The 7,519-nt window shown below is 35.3% G+C and overlaps 1 non-coding gene across 1 annotated transcript; it reads right to left on the reverse strand.

Annotated features, from left to right (window-relative positions):
* Nucleotides 1–297: 297 nt before the first annotated feature.
* LOC131515670 (U6 spliceosomal RNA) lies at nucleotides 298–405 on the reverse strand. The gene has a single exon (XR_009263706.1). It is a non-coding gene; the product is annotated as a U6 spliceosomal RNA (small nuclear RNA).
* Between the last annotated feature and the right edge of the window lie 7,114 nt (nucleotides 406–7,519).

The raw sequence follows: 7,519 nt of genomic DNA on the forward strand, positions 1-7,519 counted from the left end.
TTTTCTCCTATTCTGTGCAGTCTTTGTTATCAAGATTATACTAACCTAATGAGGTTGGCAAAGTGTTTCATTCTCCACCTCCTATTTTCTAGATGAATTTGGGCCGCATTGGAATTATTGCTGTTTGAATGTCTGATAGAAATTGCCAGAGAAGTAATCATAGCTTAAAATTTTCTTTGTGGAAAGATTTTTGAGTACTGATTCAATGTCTTTAATAATTATATAACTATTGATATTTTCTATTTTTTAAGTCTATTTTGCAAAATTATTTTTTCTGTATAATTATCCATTTCACCTTGATTTTTTTTCTTTCTTTTTTTTTTTGCGTGTCATCCTTGCGCAGGGGCCATGCGGATCTTCTCTGTATCGTTCCAATTTTAGTATATGTGCTGCCAAAGCGAGCACTTGATTTTCAAATCTATTGACTTACAACTGTTTACAATAGCTTCTTTTAAAAATAAATTTGCAATAAGGTATATTTAATTAAAAAATAAAATAAATAAAATGTGTAAGTCAAGAAAAAAAATAAAAGTAAGCACTGATCTGTCACAAAAAAAGAAAAAAAAAGAAATTTGCAGGATATAAAGTGGTGTCTCCTTTTTCTTTCCTGGTAATGGTTATTTGTGCTTTCTTTAATGTTTTCAAAGAACTAACTTAGATTTCTTTATCTTATCTATTACATGTTTGTTTGCCTATTCTATTAATTTTTATCTTATCTTTATTTCTTTATCTCCTTCATTCTACTTTTGGATTTCTTTTAACTTTTTGTATGGATGTTTACTATATTAATTTTGAGACATTTTAAAAATTAATAAACACATGTAATCAACATTTTTTTCTTCTAAATCCTCAAGTTTAAGTTGTAATACATTATCATTCAGCTTAGAATACTTCCTAAATTCTGTCATGATTTCTTCTTTGACTTATGGGACAGTTAGAAGTTTATTTATTTCCGTATATTTTCACATTTAAGGTCGTTGTCTTTTATTCTAGAGTAATTCCACTTTGACCAGAGAACATACTATGTGTTACTATAATCCTTTGAAAGCTGTTGGGACTTAACCCTATGACCCAGTTTTTGCTCAAGTTTTGTAAATGTTCCATGTGTGCTTAAAAAAGATGTGCATAATGCAGTTGTTAGGTGCAATGTTCTAAATATACCCATTAAAGGTTTTTCCCCTATTTTATCAGTCATTGATAAAAATGTTAAAATCAACCATCATGAATGTGTATTTGCCTTTTTTTATTTGAGATTTTTTCTTTAGCTTTATACATTTTGGTAAATATGGTATTAGGTGCCCACAAAGTAAAAATTATTGTATCTTCAAGATGAATACAATTCTTTTTACCTATATACATTGGGCCTTTCTATTTCTAACAGTCTTTTGCCTTAATGTCCATTTTAAAATATTTATATAGCTATACAAGTTTTCTTTTTGAATGGCGTTTGTGTTCTATATTTTTCATCTTTTTATTTTCACATTTTATAGATTTTACGTCTTAGATTTGTCTTTTATAAAGGGCATATAATTAGATTGCAGTATTTTTCCCCAGTGTGAAAATCAGCCTCTTAACTAGAACAGTTAATGCATTTGTATTTCATATAATTGCCTATATATAAGGTTGAAATCCAACATTTTATTTTGTGCTCTCCATTTATCATACTTATTGAATGTTTTGTCTGCTTTCTGGCTTTCTTTTGAAGTGATTCTTTATATTTCTACTTCTACCCATAATATTTCAAAATGTATGCACTTTTCTTTTTTGAGTGATTACTCTGGAAATTATGATATCCCTTCTTAACTTTCTAATGTCTAAATGCAATTGTGGATAAAACACAACAACTTAGACTACTTTAATTTTGTTTATTCCCTCCCAACTTCTATATAACTGTTGTGTATTTTAATTCTCTTTTATCCACAGAAGACATTTATTTAGTTATTTTTAAAGGTTTTCTAAATACTACAGCTTTTTGTTTTCTTTTCAGTCCTTGTTTCTCAGAACCCACATCTAAGCCAGATTTCCTTGTACTTGAAGTATACCCATTAGAATTCCTATTTATTTATTTATTTGTTTATTTAGGAGAGAGAGAGTGCTAGCAGGGGAGGGGAAGAGGGAGAGAGAGAATCCCAAGCAGGCTCCATGTCCTGTGTGAGCCCTATGCAGGGCTTGATCTCAGGAACTGTGAGATCATGACCTGAGCAGATATCAAGGGTCGGTCACTTAACTGACTTGAGCCATCTAGGCACCCCTAGAATTTCCTTTAGTTTAAATGTGCTAGTAGTTTTCTCTCTCAGGATTTTGTTTGTCTGCAAATGTCTTTAATTTTGCTTGCATTCTTGAAAGATATTTTCAATTGGTATAGAATTCTCGGTGGACAGATTACAGATATCATTCCGTTCTCTTATGGTTTACATTGTTGCTTCAGAACAAGTCAGCAGTTAAGCGATCACATTTTAGAAGATGTTTTTTTATTCTCTGGATGCTTTTGAGACTTTTTATTTCACTTCAGCCTTCTGTAGTCTTGCTGTGATATGTATAGATATGAATACCATTTTTATTTAGCTTGCTGGAATATCTTGGGCTTCTTGGATCTATGGTGTGGTCTCTTTTGTTAGTTTGGAATATTCTGGGTCATTACCTTTTAAAATATTGCCTCTAATATACTCTCTCTTTGCTTTTAAGGACTTCTAAAATGGTATGTGGGGGCTAAGGGAGAGGGTGCAGGGGAAAAATTATCCTGATTAGGAGATAAGTAACATAGTATTATTGATTAGTAGAAAGTTAATGTTTATTGAGGTCTGACTATACTCCACAAAAACGTTTTACATGTGTGTACTAGTTATCTAGTCAGCTACCCCAAAACCTGGCAGTTAAAAACAGTAAGTGTGTATTATTTCACACAAGAGGTGTAGGTGTCCTAGAGTGGCTTAGCTGGGTAGTTCTAGCTCAGGATCTCTCTTAAGATTTAACTTGTTGGTGGGGGTCAGGGAGCAGTCATCTGATGTGCTGACCATGGCTGAAGGATCTGCTTATAAGCTCATACAGTGGTTGCTAGCAGGATGCTTTAGTTCCTTGCTGGCTGTTGAGATATGAGATTCAGTTCATGTCCATTCTATACTTGTCTCCTATTCAGGACTCTTCAGACCAAAATAGGGCACATACTTAGTATTAGTTACCCTGAAAATAAGGCCAAAATCAGATGACTTTAAAGTAATTAAAAATTATAAAAGAGGCAAAGGTCATTTTTCACTTTCTTTAGTTTAGTGTTTGGTTTTTAATATCCATCTTTATTAATTTTATCCTGAATGTGCATATGAAATTCTAGGGATCAGAGAAAGATTTCTTATGAATTACTTCACAGTGAGTAATACGTGTGTCAGCCTGTCTTGCATCAGGTCTTATCCCTGGGGCACAATGATGAAAACCAAGTCACATGTCCTATGTGAGTGCCGTACCCTCCTTAAATGAAGATTGAAGGGTAAAGAGGCAGCTGTGACTTCTCCTCCTAGAATGAAGTCCTTGGACATGAAATGGGCCTGAGTCCTCACTCTAATATTTTGTTATGCTTATAAAAGCTCTCCAGGAGCCAGATAGCCCCACATTTCTACCACCCAAAGTTGTCAAGTTCTACTTTCATCTCTTTTGACACCCAAATACCTAGGAAGATAGTGCTCCAGTCCCCTTGTCATCTTCAGCTATAACCTAGAGCCCATCCTGGGATGTAACAATTCAGCTTTTGGGGAGACAAAAGATGTTTTATTATTCTTTGAATCAGTTGGATTAGGTAAACACATGGCTACAGACCTAATCTTTATGTATGTGAAAATGTTTCTGTGAGAAATGAAAGCAAAAATTCTATATTGTTATAGCTTATGTACACATGGCTCAAGAGGCTAGGGATTTTGATAGGAACACTAAGTCTCGGAAGTTTTATTTCTTCATAGTTGTACCCCACTGGCTTGAGGAATGTCTGTAGTGGCACCTTGGCCTAAAAAGTGGGTACTGATATTGATGTATCTACCTCTTCTGTATGGATTCTTGGGCTTATTCCTGAAGAGGAACTACTCTCCCCTGATGATTAAAGATTAAATAAAGTACTTTTTCTGGAATTCTTAGGAAAAATGAAAGTCTTCTAGGCACATCAATGGAAAACACTTTTTTGGGGGGTCAAATCTTTGGTTTCTTTAAGATCCAAGCTTATCACTGCCCACAGAGTGCTTCCTAGAAGGCCAATCGTTAATTACTTATAGAATGATCAAATCTTATTGTGTTAGTCAACTATTTCCGGGGTAATGCTGCATAACAAACAAAGCTACAAACCTTCATGGTTTACAAAACAAATAGTCACTTTTATTTTTTAACATACATACATACATACATACATACATATTTATTTATTTTACAGATTTTGTAGGGTTTGGCTGAAATCAGCTGGGCTTGGTTTTAGATTGTAGGTTGGATTCAGGTTTGTTCCACATAACTCCTTGTTCTGGAAAGAGTGACAACTTGTGGCATGTTCTCACCTGGGGTGGCAGGGAAACAAGGAGATGAACAGACAAATAAATTTTCTTAAGGCCTTATCATAGAACTGGCACCTATCACTTTCATCTTCATTCATTGGCCAAAGCAAATCATTTCACCATGCTGAACATCAATGGGTGGGGATGTTTTCTTTGCCTATAATGGGAAATAGTTCATACAGACTCATGACAATGGGCATGGATGTATGATTCTTTTAAGGTAGGAAGCAAAGTGTCAGGAAAATAGTATAGTCCACTAAACTCAAGTTTTGAAGTTTAGGACAGTCTTCCAACTTCAACTCACCAGTGGATGTTTGAAACTGGAACTTACTGTTTAGGAGGCATGTGGCAAAGATGGTGAACTGTCCACCAAAAAATGTATGATCTCCCTTCCAGTGAGTGGTGTTTTTGCTTGGAAGCATATACCCAACAGGGAATACATTTCCCATACTTTTGCATCCAGGTGCAGCCATGTTACCAGTTTTTAACAACGGAATGTGAGAAAGAATAGATGTCACTTGTACTTGAATACACTAGAATGTCTTGTCCACCTCATTTCCCCTTCCACTGGCTAGAAGCAGAGGATGCTGAGATCTCAGAGGAAGGTGAAACCATGAGATCCAAAGAAGCCTTGTTTCCTCAGTCACCCTGTGGAGAAAAGCCACTTGCTATCCAGATATGCCCACCCTAGACTAACATTAATGATGAATATGTTGAGCCTCAGGAATTTTGGAATTTATTTGGTACATCTTTGTAACATCTATACTATTCTAAGTAATTGAGGAAGACAATTGTTTAAAGTCACATGGCAGCTATGTGAGGTTAACATGAAAAGAATCACCACCTAGACTTAAAATTAGGTTTATCACTTCTAATTCTGTTCTGCTGATAAGGAATTGCTTGATGTTAAGGACATTTTTAAAAGCTTTGACTTTGGGTCTAGTTAATATTTAAGGTTTCTTTCAACTTTAAGATTTTATGATTCTGAAGGAGGACTTTCCATAGTCTTCAGAGTTTATGGAGCAGAAGCAACATTCTCCTTTAAAGTGTCTTATGGGACTCTCTGACAGACAAAAAATGGACAGGCACCCTTTTGTGAGAAAAAGAAGCAAAACTTGGTTTTCATCCTCCAACAATGAACGACAGTGATGCCAGCCCCAGCACCAGAAATGAATTAGAAATCTCTCGTGCAACTACTTTAAGTGGCCTTGAGTAAGTCATTTAAACTCTACGAGCCTTGGTTCCTATCCATAAAATAGAGGTAGAAGAGTGAGTTTACAGCATGATTTTGAAGATTAAATGAACAATTACATATAAATTTCATGGTGCAGAAATTAACACATAAGAATTATGCAATAAATGCCCAATATTATTATTGCTGTTATTCTTGTCTAGGTTAGGTTAGAGGTACAGCCTTCCCCTGGATATAGGCTATATATGTCATTGTGGAGACCTAGATTCATGATAATGAAACCCAAATAACATAGATCTATCACTGCAAATCCACTGGTCTTGGAAATGAAAGGAGAGGGTACTTACACTGTTAACATCTTAATAAATCACAGGACTTGAAATGAATTCTCTGACTTGTCCTAAGTGTACAAGGTAATGCTGAGATACCACATAGGCATATCACATATTTGAGCAATCACTGGGGACTTGTCTGCATTATTTTGCTTTTGATTGCTATCAGAGAAAGCAAAAAAGCCAATGGGACATTATAATTAAAAAAATTAATGGGATAAATATTAGAAAAAGTTTGAGGGGCACTTGGGTGGCTCAGTTGGTTAAGTGTCTAACTCTTGGTTTTCGCTCAGGTCATGATCCCATGGTTTTGTGAGTTCAAGCCTTGCATCAGGCTCTGTGCTGACAGTATGGAACTTGCTTGAGATCCTCTCTCTCTCTCTCTGCCCCTCTGCCACTCACACTGTCTCTGTCTCTCTCAAAATAAATAAATAAAGTTTGAGAGTAATAATTCTGATTCACTCTTTCTAATGACCATTAGATTCTGGCTAGCAGAAAGCATACTCTGCCTGCTTCTTCAGAAGAGCCTCATTGTGCAAAGACTCTGGGCCACATAGTGTGAGTTGCTTATTGAGGGCAGATGGGAGCCACAGGCCTCTTTGTGCCAGGGATGCTCTTAAACATGAGAAGGACTGAATTCTGCTTGGAGATCAATTAGGCAAAGTTAAAAATTCTCTTGAGAGAACATATGGGATCCCTGAACCATATCCAAATAGCCAAATCCTTTCCGGCATTTCCCATGTTAAGGATAATCAGTGCCATTTTCCCATCTTCTTTGTCTCAATTTAATCTTTTCTTATTAGTGTCAATTGTCACCTTAGGTTATAATTTCTGATATAATTTTTAATTTGTTTTGCATGCATAAGTTGCTTCCCTATATAGACTGCAAAGTCTTCTAGAAAAGATCTATTTCACGTAATTTTAGGGATTTCCAAATGTGACTAGCAAAGAGCTAAATATCAGGAGTTCATTAATAAAGACAAATTTGAAATGAGTTTCCAACCACCTGTGTAGAGGACATACTGCATTTTTCATTTGGTAAAATTGGGTCATTTTTGAGCTTTTAAGGCAATATTGAAGGTCTCTTAAGGATGCAAATTCTGAATTAGCATTTCTATTTTGTCCTAACTCAGCTGCACAAGATCCCTGAGTTGCCCACCAGGTATAATGAGAACTTTTGTGGAACTGTGGGAGTTGAGAAAAAGAAAAGTTAACTTGGAAAGTTCTTGACTCTCTGAGTTCAACTCTGAATGACAAATATCAGAGTCAATGTTTTCCAAACTGCCAGCAATAAGCATTTTCAAAAGCCTAATTAAAAAAAAAACTGTGCCAGTTTAAAAGATGTAATTTGAACATAAGGCACATGCGGTAGTGAAGTCTAGTAGATAACATTTTGTGTGTGAAATATTTTTGTAAAAGCAGGAGAGATGGTAGGAAGAGGAAAATGAGCTTTCCAATCAGGCGTGTTCAAA

This window comes from Neofelis nebulosa, chromosome 6, assembly GCF_028018385.1.
Source record: "Neofelis nebulosa isolate mNeoNeb1 chromosome 6, mNeoNeb1.pri, whole genome shotgun sequence".
NCBI lineage: Eukaryota > Metazoa > Chordata > Mammalia > Carnivora > Felidae > Neofelis > Neofelis nebulosa.